This window comes from Pinus tabuliformis, chromosome 9, assembly GCF_031772625.1.
Source record: "Pinus tabuliformis cultivar Carrire ecotype Pingquan chromosome 9, CPIR1, whole genome shotgun sequence".
Lineage (NCBI taxonomy): Eukaryota > Viridiplantae > Streptophyta > Pinopsida > Pinales > Pinaceae > Pinus > Pinus tabuliformis.
This window is the reverse complement of record NC_142307.1, coordinates 1,063,811,597-1,063,829,402: the sequence shown is the minus strand read 5'-3', so window position 1 is coordinate 1,063,829,402 and position 17,806 is coordinate 1,063,811,597.

Here is a 17,806-nt window from a genome sequence, read left to right as displayed (position 1 = left end):
TTATTGTTCTTTGTCGCAAAGGAGTTCCAGAAATCAAGATTTGGGAATAAGAAAGCTAATCCAAGTAGCTCAATGGTTACTATGAACTTAAAAATATTTTCCAAGGACGAAGTGATGCTTCTGGTCATGTAAAAGAACTTACATAAACCATTTAGCCCAATCCTACAACAAGAAATCATTTATACTAAATGCAGAAATAGAAAGAAATAACACAAGAAATGCATGTGAATAAGAAGTGAAAAGAAGGAAAGAAACTTAGAGACCTATGGAGGAGAACAAGATAGAAGTTGAACATGACACCAATATTCATTATTTTCATCAATACAAATACATCCCTGCAAGAAAATACAATGGAGCTGCAGAAATATGAGTTCTCTCCACAAGAGCACTAATGAAAATCCATCCCTAGAGGAAAATTCGACTTGGTGCTTATACAAAATTATTAGGAATCATTCCCCATGAATGGAGGAAGCTTTCCCCACCAAAATCCCTTGATTAGTGGATTTGGTTCCCAATACTAGGAATCTGCATTAAATGACAGGGAACACATTCCTAGATTTTCTGAATCATTGGAGTTCCACAATTTGTGCCATATTCCACAATATCTTGTTGATTTATTATTTATTAATGATCCTCCTATAGTATGGAGCAAGTCCCTAAATTATCTCCTCCTCCAAATCTTCATAATCTGTCCAATATTCTCATAATATTCCACAAAAATAAATAATATTAGGCAAAAATATGCAATTATTCATAAACCTTCCTAATGAATATATTAAAGTTAAAAATACATTATCTAATGCAAAAAGAGAGGTTTAATGTGCTGAAGGATGGTCATAGGCCTTAATTTATGTTTAATTTAGAGGCATGGGCCTTAATTTATGTGTAATTTAGAGTCCCATCAATCATAAATATGAAAATTCCTTTCAACATTTAAAAATGTTATTAACAAGTGCACCAATACTACAAATAGTTGATCCGAATGAGTATTTTGTTGTGTGCACCTATGCATGTAAGCAGGCTCTTGTAGGAGTCATGGAAAATGAGCATCTAGTATGTTATGAATCAAAGAAGTTAAAGGAGCACGAAAGAAATTATTTGACTTATTATTTGGAATTGGCATCCATTATACACACCTTGGAAATGTGGAGCCATTATCTCATGGGGAAATATTTGAATTAGGAACATACAACAATGGTTTGAAGCACTTGTTTGGACAACCCACCTTAAATGCTAGAAAAATAAGATGGCTAGAATTCCTAGCTAATTATGTATTTTAAATACAACATATAAAAGGTAAAGAGAATAAGGTGGTTGATGCGCTAAGAAAAAGGGTCCATACATTACATACCACATCCATAATTATATGTGAATTTGATTTAAAGATTATAATTTTAGACACTAAAAATTCTGATGAGAAATACATAAAAGCAAAGCAAGAGCTACAACAAAATAATTTAAAACCAAAGTACAATATTTTTTAGCTAAACGAGGATGGAATATTTAGGTACAAAGGTAGAATTTATATGCCAAATTCTCAGGGGTTGAAAGGTATAGTGTTGAATGAAATGCACAAGGTATCTTATGTTGGACACCTAGGGTACCAAAATAAAATTTAGCCATCAATAAATGATATTTTTGGCCAGATATGGAAAAGGCGATAGTTGGTTATATAGCCAAGTGTTTAGAGTGCGAAAACGTTAAGGTTGAAAATTTCCATCTAGCTATATTGCTACAACCAACACCCATCCTTGAGTTGAAATGGGAAATTATCTCTATTAACTTTATTAGAAATATTATGAAGACTATGAGACAACATGATTCCATCATGGTGGCAATGAATAAGCTCACTAAAGTTACCCATGTTATTCTAATGAAATCAACACACAAGGTAGAAAAATGTTGGGTGTGGAGCCTGATTATCTTCTTTATTTAGATGTATCTCCACATTGGACCCGAGTTCGTAATGTGTCAGCAACACCACCCGTAAAATGTACACTGCAATGGGGGTCCGGTGGGTGGTTGTGATCTTTTGGAGCCCACCTGGCGGGGGATCGGGGGTAGCGCCCCCGAAGCTAAAAATAGATGTAACATTGCCTTGTAAAATGTTGTAATTTCGTAGTCAAACTAGGTCGTCCATTAGGCGGAGATCTGATGGTAGAAGTTATGTTTAATTTAGGGTTTTTGCCCTAGAAGGAACCCCCTTGCTATATATGAGGAAATTGTATTGCGTCTATGTAGATCTGTATTCTGTGTGAGAAAGGGAGAGGAGATTGTGTGAGAGTGAAGAGGGAATTACAATGGATCTACTATAGGTGGTATCTCTTCATTTTGCTGGATAATATAAAATGAAGGACTAGATGTTTCTACATGGACATAGCCCAAATTTTGTGAACCATGTATATCTGTGTCTCTCTTGTGTTATGTGTTTTCTATGTTTATATTTCTGCAATATATTTTATGTATTCCATTGCTCTGTAATATATAATTTTCTAACAAAAACATTGTTGAAATTTATGAGAAGGAAATTATCAAGCTACGTGGTGTTCTTAAGGAAATTATTTCAAATATTTAGCCAAAGTTTACATCAAACTTTTGTTACAAGTTTTTTTAATGTATTTGGAACTAGTTTTAATTTTAGTATGACATACCATTTAGGGTTAGATAGTCCAAAAGAATCAGTTAGGTGATCAAGGATATGATGAGAATGCATGTGATGTACAGATCATCAAAATGAAAAAAGTATTTTAATTTGGTGGAGTTTGCATATAATAATGGGTACTAAGCATATTTGAAGATGAGCTCATTTTGAGGCCTTATATGGCATACGATGCAACACATCTATGAGTTGGGACAACCTAGTGGATAGGGATATTGTTGGGCCTAGCCTACTCATGGAAATGGACAAACAATTAGTGTAAATCAAGTGTAATTTAAAAGCTACCCAGAATAGACATAGAATATATGCATATAATAATAGGCTAAATAAGGAATTAAAAATTGATGATGATGTCTTCTTGAGAGTGACAGAAAATAAGATTTTATTGAAACTAGGTGGTTATTCAAAGTTGGTAGTCGGATTATGTGGGCCATTTGAAATCTTGGAAAGGGTTGGCCTAATCTATATAGGATTTCATTACCAACATCCATGCATATTCATAATTTGTTTCATATTTAATTACTTAAAAAGTGTATTCTCGATGCTAATTATGTAATTGTTTGGAATATGATATAGATGGAGCCCAAGGGAGACTTTCAGGTCCAACTAGTGGAAATTTTGGTAGGAAGTTCAAGGTGCTCCAGAATTAAGCCATTACCTTAGTAAAGGTCCAAGGGTCACATTTTTGTCTTGAGGATGCCACATGTGAGAATGAAGATATTATGAGGGTAGATAACCCTCATCTTTTTAAATAGTTATGTTTCTATATATATGTGTATATGTAATGCACTAAGGACAATGCATAAATAATGGGGAAGGGAATGTAATACCCCTAACTTTACCCTTGAATTGTAAATTAATATGTACCTATGTTACTTGGGATGGTGAACCCATAAATTTTAATTAGGATTGTGATCCAAGGACTACTTGACGGTCGTTGTGCCCATGTGCATATGCATTTTAGACTAGTGTGCCTCTATTTATATGATTTGGGGCTAGAGGGTCTAGTTTTTTAAATATGAAATCACCTGCATATTAATAAAATACACTAGTAGTGCAAACCAAGTTACATAAAAGAGTATGGAAGGATAATATTCCACGAGTGCAAAAGGGGCTAAGAGATAAGTGATGAAGAGATAAACCTAGGTGGTTAATATATTATTAAAATAATCTTGTTAAAAAGTTCACATGTTTTAACTTAGGTCCATAAAGTGATTTTAAGGAGTGTGAAGTGTCAAAATAGGTACATACAAACAAACTTGAAGGTTGTTAGTGTCATTAGACACCAAAATTACATCATTTGACTATGAGGAGTTGACTGGATTCCTTGGAAGAGAAATAGGGATGACCTTGTGACAAATTGGATCCCAAGTAAAATCTAAGGGGGATTCAATGTAAAGGGAATAATTTCCCTCACGTGAGATCAGATAGGTGCCTAGAGACTATGGGGCAATCGGAACTCCTAAGAACCATAGGGCTTAGAACATCACTGGTCAACAGAATTAGACACCCTAGAAAGGTCATGGCACAAGTCAAGGTATTGTAGGTGTAGAGAAGAGGGTGCACTACCTAGGTTGTGGGGTTGGTGGGGAATGTGAGCATGATGTTTGGAGGCTGCTAAGTTTGGCGCCTTCACATAGTTATGTATGGTATTGGTATATACCTAGCTTTAGGTAAGCTACTTCCCTTTCGATTCAAAGCCCTAAATTGGGGGCTGAGATATTATGAGCAACGTGCTCTATGACTGGGTAGAATGTCATATGTTTGCAATTGATTGATGCTTACTTTGAAAAGATATAATGTTATTATTTTCATGTGTAGTGTGTGAATAGTAATTTAAATGGTTGAATTTAAGCTTCTGTGATCCATATCAAGTTTTTGAGAAGATTTTTCAGCGGAAATCACATTATAATACTTTTGTCGACGCGTTTCGAACCAACGAGTGTGGTTCATAGTTAGGACATGTTGAAGAATTAGATAATGGCTGTGTGTTCAATAGGGTGAGCAGATCTTCCAATGACTATGTTTGACTAGGAAACGACTATATTGGACTGGGCAATTTGACTGAGAAACGACTAAATTTGACTGGCCAACCTGATTGGACTGAGGGAAAGGGACAGGAAAAGTTATTTTTGTTATAATTATTACCAACATTTTGTTATATTTATTACCAAAATTTGAATAAAGGTAAAGTTTGAATTTAATAATCCAGAGTATGAATCAATTAGTTATTAATAGGTCTTTTCTCTAATTATAATTATATAAAAATTGGTTAGTTAATTGTTATGAAAGTTAGTTTTTGTTATATTTATTACCAAAAAATGTTAATGATTTAAGGTTATTAATTATTAATGTTTGGTATAGTGGTCTTGGTAGTTAATTCAAACAATTAACATTTTTTGGTAATAAATATAACAAAAACTAACTTTCATAAAAATTAACTAACCATTTTTTATATAATTATAATTAGAGAAAAGACCTTTTAATAACTAATTGATTCATACTCTGGATTATTAAATTCAAACTTTACCTTTATTCAAATTTTGGTAATAAATATAACAAAATGTTGGTAATAATTATAACAAAAACAACTTTTCCTGTCCCTTTCCCTCAGTCCAATCAGGTTGGCGAGTCAAATTTAGTTGTTTCTCAGTCAAATTGCCCAGTCCAATATAGTCGTTTCCTAGTCAAACATAGTCGTTTGAAGATCTTCTCTCCCTATTTAACATGCAACCATGATCTGATTCTTCAACTTGTCGTGACGATGAACCACACTTATCGGTTCGAAATGCGTCGACAAAAGTATTATAATTTGATTTCCGCCAAAAAATATTCTAAAAAATTTAAATGGTGTTATTATGCAATTATATTCTAGTAAATGAGTGTATTTCATGATATAATGCATTAAACATATTTAACCATTCCTATAGAAAACATATTAAAGTAAAAATTGCAAAAAGATAAGGTTACATGAATATTTATATGCCCTAGCAGGTGGTTGGGGCCATTGCATTGTACCACAAACATTTGGGTCACTTGCACCATGGATCTTTTCTATTATTCAAAGACATGGTGCAAGGATTACAAGATTTTAAGATAGGGTAGATTTATATGTGTAAGGAATGTGCACTTGGTAATCATTCTCAGACTGTGTTTCCATCCAACAAGTAAATATTGACAAAAATGTTTAAGTTAATATACTATGATGTTTGCAAGCCTTTGTCTTCCTCTTCATTGAAAGGTAATTTGTACTATGTTTATTTTATTGATGATTCATCTTGGAAATTATGGATATATTTTATGAAAAAAAAAAAAGTATTCATTAATTTAGTTACTTGAAATCCTGAGTTGAAAATCAAATAGGGGAGAGGATTTTGGTGCTCCAATCCAAATATGGAGAGAGCACATCTCCAATTAATTCAATGTTTTGTTTTTTGCAAGGGAGGAGGGATTAATAGGGGTCTTAAAGTGTCATAAAACCCACAACATAATGGGGTTGTTGAACATAAGGAAAACCCATCATTGAAGAAAATTCTTGTTGGCCTTCAAAATGACATCATTAGCTATCCCTTTCCCTCACTATTTCCTTACCTTTTGCACCTATTTTTCTCCAAACCCTTATGATTTTCATCCTAAATATAACTAGAAAGTGTGATGAGGTGATGATTACTTATATATTTAAAATCATAAGTTTTTATTGGATTTAAGTGGGTTTTTGAGGCTATATTACTAACGGTGGATTTTTAGTTTACTTCTAGTTCTTATAGATTAATTCTAGTACTAAGGGTTTACGCAATCATCATTCAACATATGTGTGGCTACTTAAATGGGAATCCAACACGTGGGTTTCAACGACACCACTATGGACATGGTGTACTTCCCTTGGTGTGTGCCTTGACTCTTTAAAGTTAAGTGTGGTTAGTTTCCTTGTGCACAAACTGATGGCAAGGATCATTTATTCTACATACCAAACCCCTATTCTAGCTATGGAACAAGGCATGTAGTGAGATATCACTAATCTCTACATACACATGTTTGTAATGGAAAAGGAATCAAAGAAAAAGGATATTGTATCTCGATATTTTGATTATTTTGAGTGGCTCCATTTCCTAAAACAAGGGAGACACTCTCATTCATGTAACTAGCCTCTTAAAGGAAATATTTCATTGTATAATGTTTATAAATGGGACTAGACAAAAATCTAATAAGATAGATGACAATAAGATAATGTTCAGACTCTAGTTGCAAACTCTTTAAGGTTGTATATTTTTTCCCCGTGCACTAGCAGGCTTGTTGTAACAAGTTATTATTAATACAATTCAATTTGGTTCATGACTTCATTGTGATCTCTCTTCTATGACTATAAGTTAATAGATGTACTATTGGTGATAAAGATCCCTCACTCAGCTATATAACTATTATGTATATTTTATCATTATAATTTATGCTTGTGGTTTCATTACAGTATTGTTTTAGCGCATACAACCACCCTCCAAAATTTCTCCTTAGCTTCGTTTTGGAGCCTCTCTACCAACCATCCTTAGTAACATTTATTGTGTTAGGGCCTTGATCTATCTCAGGCTGAAGGAAGGCGGGTTTAGGGTAAAATCAAACCACACTTAACCTGGTAGCTAGCCCTACCAGGTTAGGAGAGGGATCTCTCCTTGTCAATCTAAATTAGAATATGGCAACTAGGGCTTGAGATGACTGAAATGAATGCTTATTTTAGGCTAGGTATATTAGGTCAATGGATTTTGTTTGATCAATTGGAGAAGGCAACTTGGGTCCGGGAAATCAACTCAGGAATACAGTCATGTCTTGTGGGGCGGGGTAGACAAGGGCTCATGTACTAGCAAAGGATTGATATGGTGGAGAAAGGCAGCTGAGGAGTTGAGGAGGGCATAAGAAACTATGAATCCTCCTGAAACAGTGAAAATTTTGAAAACTAGATGCAATCCCAAGACAAAGCACTGTAAATCTAGTGTATTTTGTCTATTCACCTTGATTCATTTAGTTTAGAAGAAAGAGAAAAATTTGGATACATATAAAACATCAGAGAAAACTCATTACAAAGAAGAAACAATACATAAACTCACTTTCATAAGAATCCCACAAAAATAGTTGTGAAACCTGGTTTTATTCCTTGCCAACTGTTGATACAAAATGTTTAGTGAATCCAACACTTCTGCCAAAGTCCAACCTTTAAAAATGAATCAAAAGGTACATGATATAGGAAAGGAAACTACTTAAGCTAGCTATTAGGGTCGAATCCATGAGAAAAGGGGTGGTTTCAACCATATCTAAACTAGGAACAGAAATATAGGCAGTGGAACAGCCTCTAAAACCATGGAAACTAATTCATTTAGTTCAAAACCACCTTTGAATTGATGTATCTACCCTATTAAGTGTTTTACATCCATAATTACATCAAATTACATCATTCACCATGATAATTTTACCAAGAAAGTAAGAAAATTCAACTATAGAGAAAACTAGGTGAAATCTAGAAAAACAGCCAAAAGTGGCAAAATTCCTCCTATGCACAGCACGTTTTCAAGGCTGCTTTTATAAGGCTTCCCGAAGTCCAAATCAAGTGTAGGATATCTCATTGGAAATCTTGGTGAGTCTACTTTCTAGAACAACTTGAACTTCTGGGTTTGGAGTCCATTTGCCCCTCCAAAAATGGAATCTCCCAAGACTACTTCCTTTGTGGCAAAAAAGTGGTAGAGAGGGCACTTTTTGGGTGTTTTTTGCCCTTTTGGAGACCTAGAACTTGTCCAAATTTCTCAGCCATCTTTGAGCATGCATATATCTTCATGCTGATTCCAAAAATATAAGTGCAACGCCCCCTACTGAAAAAACCTATTTTTTGCATTAAAAATTCCAAAATTGACAAAAAATGCTCCAAATTTCTTGAAATTTGGCATGAGTGATCCTTGTTAGGTGCTTTGCTGGGCCAATGATGCTTCAGCCAAGATCTTGAGCTTATCTTGCTCTTTTTTGTTCCTCAAAGCTCTTTTTAGCTTAGCCTTTAACCTCTTCACCCTTGTTTTGCAAATTTTGTTCGAGATAGGTAGTGATAGGCCATATGGCGCAACATTTTCTTCTCTTTGTTGGCTTTCTCAAGCATCTTTTCCAGGTGAATGTTTGCTCTCTCCAACCATGATTCCCGGTCATCCTCAATTTCTTGCTCAAGGGAGGTCATCTTGATCTTTCTCTTCTTTTCCATTTGTCTATTCTCCCTTATCATTTGCAGCTCCATAATAGTTTGTTTGTCTTCCAGTTGCTTGTTTTCCTGCTCAAGATAGTTGATGATCCATTTTTCCCTCTCAAGGTCAAGTGATAAGTCTTGGATTTTAGCATCCTTCTCTTTGATAATCATATCCTTGAGTCTTAAGCTTTGAGAGCCCAAATTAGTGTCATCCTCCTCAATCAACACAAAATCCCTATCTTGCCCTTCAGTAGGGCCCTCTTCATGCATCTGTTGCTTTCCTTTGTCTCTTCCCTGTACCTGTTTAGCTGGACAAGAAGGCAAAGCCCCTTTCACCCCCAGTGAATATAGCATTTGCATGTGGTCTGGTGAAGAAAACGAGACCCCTTCCACCTCTGGTGGAGATAGTACTCACCTGGTAGCAACAGAAAGCCTCATGGTGCCTCTCTGATAGGTGACAAACACTAGAACACCTGTAATTTTAGTATCATGAACATCTGGCTATCTTGAAGGCCCTCCTTCCTCTTGAGGAACCGATGGAATCACCTGAGGGCCTTTGAAAATATCATGTGCAATGAAGGTATCCCATGGTATGTTCAGCAATCTTAGCTAATGCAAGAAAACAATTTTAATCAGTGAGAAGTGGTAAATATTGTTGAACTATTGAGGAAAAGGTTTCCTTTGCACAAAGAGAGCCATCTTCTCAATATTCCTACATATAAAGTATGGGAGGTTCATCATCCTCACTCTTGTGAAATACATCAACAATCTGACATGATATGTATATAGGCGGGAAAACCTCCCTTCATAGGTGAAATACTTGATGATGAGTTTCATGAGAGGAGCATAAATGTTCTGCAAGTATTTGAAAGAAAAAGCCCTGCTAATCTGCCTGTGATATCTCGCCTTAACGTAAGGCTCATAATGTTCTCCACCCACATGCTGCCCCTTATTCCACTATTCACCTACATTAGGGATGCCTGTTGCTGCTGCAATGGTTTCAGGTGTCAAGGTGAAAGAGACACTGGCAAGGTTCACCTGGCCATTGTGAATATGAAGAAAAAACAACCTAGCAAGCTCATGATGATATTTCACCCTCTCTACCATTTCACAAAACTGATAACAAGGTTGGCGTTTAAAGCAAGTTACAGCAAGAGGGCAAGAAAGTAATTATGTGAGAGTGGTGGGCTCCTCCCGGATGATTTTTCCCCCTTTATGTGGCTTTCTTGGTGCATGAGCTCCTCTGGAAGAATCACTGAGAGTTTCCTCTTCCCTCTCATAGTCGGAATTTGTCTCCATGCTTATGAATTTGAAGTGAAAGCTGATGAGTATGAAGAGATTTTAAAATATGAGGGTGAATAATGTGTATAGGAAGTGAATGCTAGGAGGAAGGGTTTCTTTTGGGGAATGAGGGAAATGACTGGTATTATGAATGTGGAATGAAGGGTTTGGTAATGAAGTGAATGTAGTGAAGGAATAGGATATGGGAATTAGGGTTTGGGAATAGGGTGTAGGTTAGGGTTTGGTAAATGGGAGTGGGGTTTGGGGAGTGAGTGTTGATGATTTTGTGAGAGGGGATAGGATTTCAGGGAAAATAGTTTAAGGGAATAGAAACAACAGCAAGCAAGTACCCTTGCAAAGCTATGAGACAGTTGAGAGAATGGCTAGGGTTTATGTTAGCAATTTAGCTAGGGTTTTACTTAAAGGAAACCACAAACATCCAAGATACTAAACACAACTTCCCTGAGCAAGGAGGAATGCTTTACTTACTTGGAACAAGCTTTGATTTGATTTTTAGGAAGTTGAGATGAGTTTTGAAGCGTTCCTAGCTTTTGGAACAGATGCATAGCGCTAAGGAACAGGTGCACAGCGCCAAGGAATAGGTGTGTAGCGCTTGGTAGGTGCACATCGCCAGACGAAATTTGTATGGGAAACCTGCAACAGGTGCATAGTGCCAAGGCCCAGGTGCACAGCGTGTTTGGTCAATTTAGTGTTGTCTAAATTGCTATCATTAATTGTCAACCCGGGGCTCGTAAGCTGATGAAGTGAAGTGTACAGTATGTACTTAAGCAACCTTTCCTAGTTCTTTTTGTCGTTTCTAGATGATGTTTGTGGTTGATTTAACTTCTTAAGATGGAGTGATGGATTTATAAACAAATGAGTGCGTGTGTGTGCATATGGTGGTTTCCAAATGCTTCTAGAACTTTTTAAAGAGAAAGCTTGAAAAGTGACTTGCAATGGAATTGAAACTTCAAATGAAAGCAAAGCATTAAATAAAATGACTAATGGCACTAGTCCACTATCTATGCTGCTGATAAGAACAAAAAGAGCATCTATGTTAACTCAATGGAAAGTGAAAAACACTACTTTAACTGCAAAACTTAAATGACAAATCATAACACTTCATTCTTTCTTAACACTCTGCCTCTAGCTGAAATTGTTCATGTGAAAAATAGTTAAGAAGGAATCAGTAATATGAGTCCAAAAGCTAATCAAACCAAGCTGCCACTCAATGATATTTTGGTCTAATAAAGGTTAGTCAATTATGATGAGAAGACCATCAAAAGATTAGTAAGCAACTTGTCAAAAACTTGATAAAGTAAACTAGCAATGAAACTAAGTAAGCAAGGTAAAAATCAGCAGCTAAGACAAGACAACTTCAAATACCATCAGTGATAAAAAGAAATAAAAACGCACTATCCCGGGCTCCTAACACACCTGCATAAACAAACTGATCAGTTCTGAAAAGTGCTGGAAATGTAAAGGCATGAAATCAAACTGTACATTATTATACATGTTCAAAGAAATGAAAAACTGCAGAAATCAAACTATACATTATTGTACATGTGAAAATGAAAACAAAGAAAGGTAGGAAAATAAAGTTAAATGCTACTGTACATAGGTTGTGGTAGATGGGGGCCCTCCATCCACTCAACCAGCTAAAGATCAGTTATGCAGAGATGAACAGGAACAGTCTTCTTATATTAAATCAGCATGTCAAAATACAGTCAAAAAGTGTTGTAAAAACAGTCTTTGAAACAGAGTTTGATAACCAAAACAATTACAACAATTACAATATCAAAAAGCTAATCTCTAAGCGTTGGTAAACGCTTTATTTATAGGCACAGGGACAAACTGTCCTCTGCGTAAACTAAGCAACTACAGTCTTAATTAATTAACTATGCAGCAACACGCAGGCAACTCCGTGCACGTTTGGAGGAAACGGTCATCATGGGGAGTAAATCTATGGTTAGATCCTGTCCCTTGCTATCTTCGTGGCGTGGAGGAAGTGCCAGCTGTGGTTCCGTGTCTCAGTTGCTCACGCAGAGCCGTGCCACCGTCTGGAACTTAACTGTTTGACCGTGGGTACACCTGCGTTGATCTGGGGCATACGTGACTGATTTGGCCCAACCAATAGCATACGAACCATGTATACATCCATACCAACATGCCCATGTGGCCCGTTCCTTGAGAAGACACGTGGAGTATAGAAAACAACAAAAAGGTTGCGGAATCTCTGAACAGCTGCGGAATTGTTGAGTAGCTGTGGAATTGCAGAACAGCTGCGGAATTGCTGAACATGTACCAAAATTCTAAACAAACAGTCAATCATTAGCACAGTCAACAAATCATGTTAAAAAGACGTATAATGCAATGAATTGAACAATTTGATGGAGGAAATGATGTCAGAAGAGAGAAGTGAATAGGGAAAATTTGTTGGGAGGACAGGTAAATGAGTGCAAGGTTGAGGCTCAACATACCCCCACTGCGAGGGTGTTGCATGTCCTCATGCAACCAAAACTTTGTCATAATCTTTCAGTTCACATGTTCAGATGCCTCTGCCAAGACATCCAACCTTCTCCTTTTCCTTCCTGTTGCCAAATTTGTTCTTGGTTTCCTAACCAAGCACCTGAATTTCAAGTTGACCAAAGCCCTGCTTAATTTCTTGCATTTCCTCTTCAATTTCCTGTTCTTTCTTTGCCAAAGACCCAAATGAAGCATTGTGTTATCGTGGACCATTTTGTCCACTTTTCCCTGTTCTTTCAATGCTTCATTTTCCTGTTTGATATGGCGATTCAGTACCTCTAGCTCAAATACTTCTTGCTTCAGAGATTGAACCTGCTGTTCAAGGGGCAAGACAGTACTAGGACCAGCAACAGATTGCTCTAATGTTTCCAAATAATCATATGCCTCCTGCTGGACAGGGTCAATGTCAGGTGTTTGTCTTGGCTTAAATTCAAATCCTTGAAAACTGCTTTCTCTCTCTTGCTGGAAAGGACTTTCCTCTCTTGGAGGACTTAGCTCAATATCTAGCTGCATTGGAGTCTTCTCAGGTGTGCCCAAATCAATGAAATGGGACTGTTTCTCTTTAGTCACACTCTTCTTCCCTATAAGTCTACTGCTTCTTCTTACTTGCAGGCTAGTACTCTTTGGCTTTTGCTGTTTTTGCTTTTGTTTCTTTTTGAAGATGGCAGTTTCATGAAGCTGAGCAAGCCTATGAGCTAATGTTTGGGTATCTTCTTCACTTGAGGTTTCAAGTGAAGGGTATGACTCTTGCAAAATGGTTTTCCCTTTATCCCCCTTTTGTCTTTTTGTTCTGCTTCCCTTTTTCTTTTCCTTTTGAATAGTTTCTTGAACAGTTTCTTGGGAAATTTCTTGAAGAGTTTTTGCAACAATTTCTTGGGCAGTTTCTTCAACTTCTACAGCAGTGTCTTGGGCAGCAGTCTCTTCTTGGGTAACCATTTCTTTCCCTTTTCTTCTACTTCTTTTTGGTACCCTAGGAGAGCTACTAGAGGCTTCAGCTGCCTCTTGAAAATGGTTTCTAACAAGGAATTTCTCCCATGTATCCTTTCTAATTTTTAACTGCTCCTCAATCAAGATTTTAATGAGTCCATGGTGATATAAGTGGGGCTCAATGTTTCCCACGTGTTTCTGAACAGTGGCACTCATTTTTCTTAAACTAGCTAGCAAAAAATAAGGAAGATTGATGGTATGTTCACCCATAAAATGCATCATTATCTTTGTATGATAAACATACATTATACCAAATCTGCCTTCACATGTTAAAAATTTCTGAACTAGCAAAAGTAAGGCAGTCCATTCCTTTTTAATGACACTTACACATATTCCTTTGGTGAAGATAGTGGTATCCATACCTGGATTTTTCAACATGTTCTTCCACTCTTGGCCTTCAACAGTTCGATTTTTGAACCAACGTTCCCCAGTACGAGGCAAAGCAGTTGCTTGAGCCAAGCTGCTCTCTGTGACAGTGAATTGTAGGTCTCCAATCTCCACAGTATCTGTTTTTCCATCAAACGACCGAGCAAAGGCCTTGGTAACTTCCTTGTGATATCCTTTGAACTTCTGAATAAATTTTAACCACTTGGCCTTCTGCAGGGCATTCTTCATTTGTGGGTAACCGTCTAGAAACTTAGAACCTTCCGGCTCTGCTCTTAATAACTTGCCCATTTCGGTTACCAGCTCTCTTGCTGCTCTGACAGCGCTGTTTGAATACTGGAGAGAGAGCTATACGGGAAAACAGTGCTCAGCAATGGGTATTACGGCTACAACAGAATGCTCAGCAGTGGGTATTACGGCTACAACAGAATGGTCGTGATGCAATTACGAAACTGGTGGTCAGGGTTTTGAGTGGAGAGGTGAGGAAAATAGAACAGAGTATGTTTACAGTGAAACAGAGTAGTGAATGAAACCGAGAGTGAAAAACAATGGAATCGAGGGAGTGACAGCAATAGAAATGGGGTTATGCATGCGTAGAAGGGTGTTAAAGGATGAAACGGCCGAATCCCATGGACGTCGGGTGGCTGTGTACACCTAGCTGCGGAATGATCAATTGGAGAGCTGTGGTACAACAGTACACGTCACTCTAGTACGAAGAATTAATGAGAGAGAGCAGGCCGTATTAAGTTCAAATCAACAGCAATTAGGGAACCTTTAGGAAGGTGGTGAGGTGGATTACGCAGCATAATGGATGAGGAGTGGACGGGGGTCTTGTCAATCATTACATTACGTGCCTCATACCATAATCCGAAAACCATACATAAATGATATAACTGTTAGTTAGAAATTTAGAACATACCTTCGTGTATTTGCATTTTGATCCCTTTGCTAATTATGATGCTAACCTTTGATTTATTGCTGCCTTTGTATATGCCATGTGTCCTTGCTCTTTAATGATGCTGGTGCTTTTGACTGCAGATTTTTTCTTTTTGAAACAGAGTTTGTTTTTGTTGCAGGAACAGAGTGTATTAGCTGCGGAATCTTGATATCAGCTGCGGAATTGGCTCCTAGCTGTGGAAATTGCAGCAACACTTTTCTGCCTGCACAAAGAGGATTAAAACAACTTGACTAAATGGAATAGTCCTGAGAGGGACTTTATTTGGTGAAAATGAGATGGAATGAATGGACTGGAAGAAAATGAAGTGGAATGAAAATGATGAGATGGATGAGATGGACAGAGAAAGAGAGAGATTTTTTTTTTGGAAAATATAAAGTGTCAGGTGACCCTGATTTTCACTTCATATTTTCTGCATAAGACCGCCAATCCAAGATTGGTTTTCAGGCTTATACAAGAGATTTTTTCTTTTTTTCTTTTTTTTTTCGACTGAAAGGAACAAAAACTAGGCTGATGGAGGAGAAGAATTCTTCTCCACCAGCCTCATTGCAAAATCTTCTTGGAACATTTTAACAAATTCCTCCCTTGAGAGTGGCTTGTGGTAGACTTTCAATCGATGGCCATTCACAATGAGAGGAGTCTGAAGTTCATCAATGGTCTTCACTCGAACTGCTCCATTGTTAAAGACTTCATCAATCTCATATGGCCCAAGCCAATGAGTTTGAAATTTTCCTTTGAAGTCCTTAAACTTGGAATCAAACAATAGTGCCCAATCTCCCTTCTGAAACTTTCTTTCTTTGATGTGTCGATCATGCCATTTAGTTCTTTGGTGCTGAACTAGATCGGTCCTTAGAATTGCATCTTGTCTTATTTCATCTAGCTCATTTAGCTGGTCCATTCTGTGTTTTTGGGCTTCTGATAGGCTCATCCCCAATTGAACTGCCATCTTGAAGGTCTTGATTTGGAACTCAATGGGGAGCAGGACTTCTTTCCCATAAACAAGTTCATAGGGAGAATGTCCTGTTGTGTTCCTCCATGTAGTTCTATAGGCCCATAAGGCTTCAGGAAGCCTTTCTGCCCAATCTCTTCTATGAAGATGAACAGTCTTGGTGATGATGCTTCCAAGAACTTTATTTGTAGATTCCACTTGACCATTTGCTTGTGGATGATATGGAGTAGATGTTCTGTGCTTGATTTTGTACTCCTCCATTAGCTTCTCCATCAATTTAGATGTAAATTGACTTCCCTGATCTGTCACAATTTCTCTTGGGACACCAAAACGAGTAAAAATATCCTCAAAAAGAAATTGAACAACTGAATTTTTAGTGGCAGAAGGCAATGCCTTGGCTTCTACCCACTTAGTAACATAATTAGTGCAAACCAATATATACTTCTTTTGCTTAGATGGTGGATTAATAGGTCCAACGAAATCTAGAGCCCATTTCTCAAAGGGTTCGATGCATACCTGTGGCTGTAGTGGCATTTCATTTGAAGGAGTTGGTCTCCCAACTCTTTGGCAGCTGTCACACCTTCTAACATATTGCTTTGCATCTTTAAAGAGATAAGGCAAATAATATCCTAAAGAAAGGATTTTATAAGCCGTCCTCTTGTCAGCAAAGTGTCCGCCGCACGGTTCATCATGGCATGCCTTAAGGATGTCAGGCATTTCATCTTCCCGAACACATCTTCTAATCATACAATCTGGCCCTGTTTTGAACAATTCATTAGAAATCCAAGAATAATGTGAACTCTCCTGAATGATTTTCTTTTTCTCATTAGGAAATAAGTGTAGAGGTAGCTTCCCTGTAACTAGATAATTAGCAATATCTGCATACCAAGGAGTCTTGGTAGTTACTGCAAACAAGTATTCGTCTGGAAACTTATCCTCTACAGGAGAATCTTCGTTAGTGTTTTGGATTCTAGACAAGAAATCAGCTACTGTGTTTTGTTTCCCTAGTCTATCTAACACAGTAATGTTGAATTCTTGTAAAAGTAAAAGCCATCTTGTAACTCTGCCATTAGTAACAGGTTTGTTCATGAGATATCTAATTGCAGAGTGATCAGTATGGACAAAAGTTTCATAGTCGGTTATATAATGCCTAAACTTGTTGATTGCATGAACAACGGCTAAGAATTCTTTTTCAGTCACAGTGTAATTTAACTCAGTGGGAGTCAGATTTTTACTAGTGTAATAAATGGCATAAGGGACCAAATATTTTTGTCCCAAGACAGCTCCTAGAGCTGTATCTGAAGCATCAGTAGAAATGTGGAAAGGGAGTTTCCAATTTGGCCCTCTCAAAATGGGTGCTTCAGATATTCTAGTCTTTAAAGTTTCAAACGCAGACTGACATTCAGGATCCCATTTGAACTCACAGTCTTTGGTAAGTAATTTGAAAAGAGGAGATGCTATCTTGGTGAAGTTTTCAATAAATCTTCTATAATACCCAGTAAACCCAGGAAAACTTCTAACATCTTTCTGGCAATTTGGAACAGGTAACTTGGAGATAACTTCAACTTTGGATCTATCAACTTTAATTCCATCTCCTGAAATATGATGTCCTAAAACAATTCCTTCAATAAACATCATAAAACATTTTTCATGACTTAATGAAAGATTTGTTTCTTTACATCTAATTAGGACTTTTTCCAAATTTTCTAATGCTTCTTCAAATGTGTTACCATAAATTGTGAAATCATCCATGTAGACCTCTACACAATCATGAATTAGATCTGAAAAGATTCCTAGTACAGCCCTTTGAAATGTAGCGGGTGCATTGCATAATCCAAAAGGAAGTACTCGGTA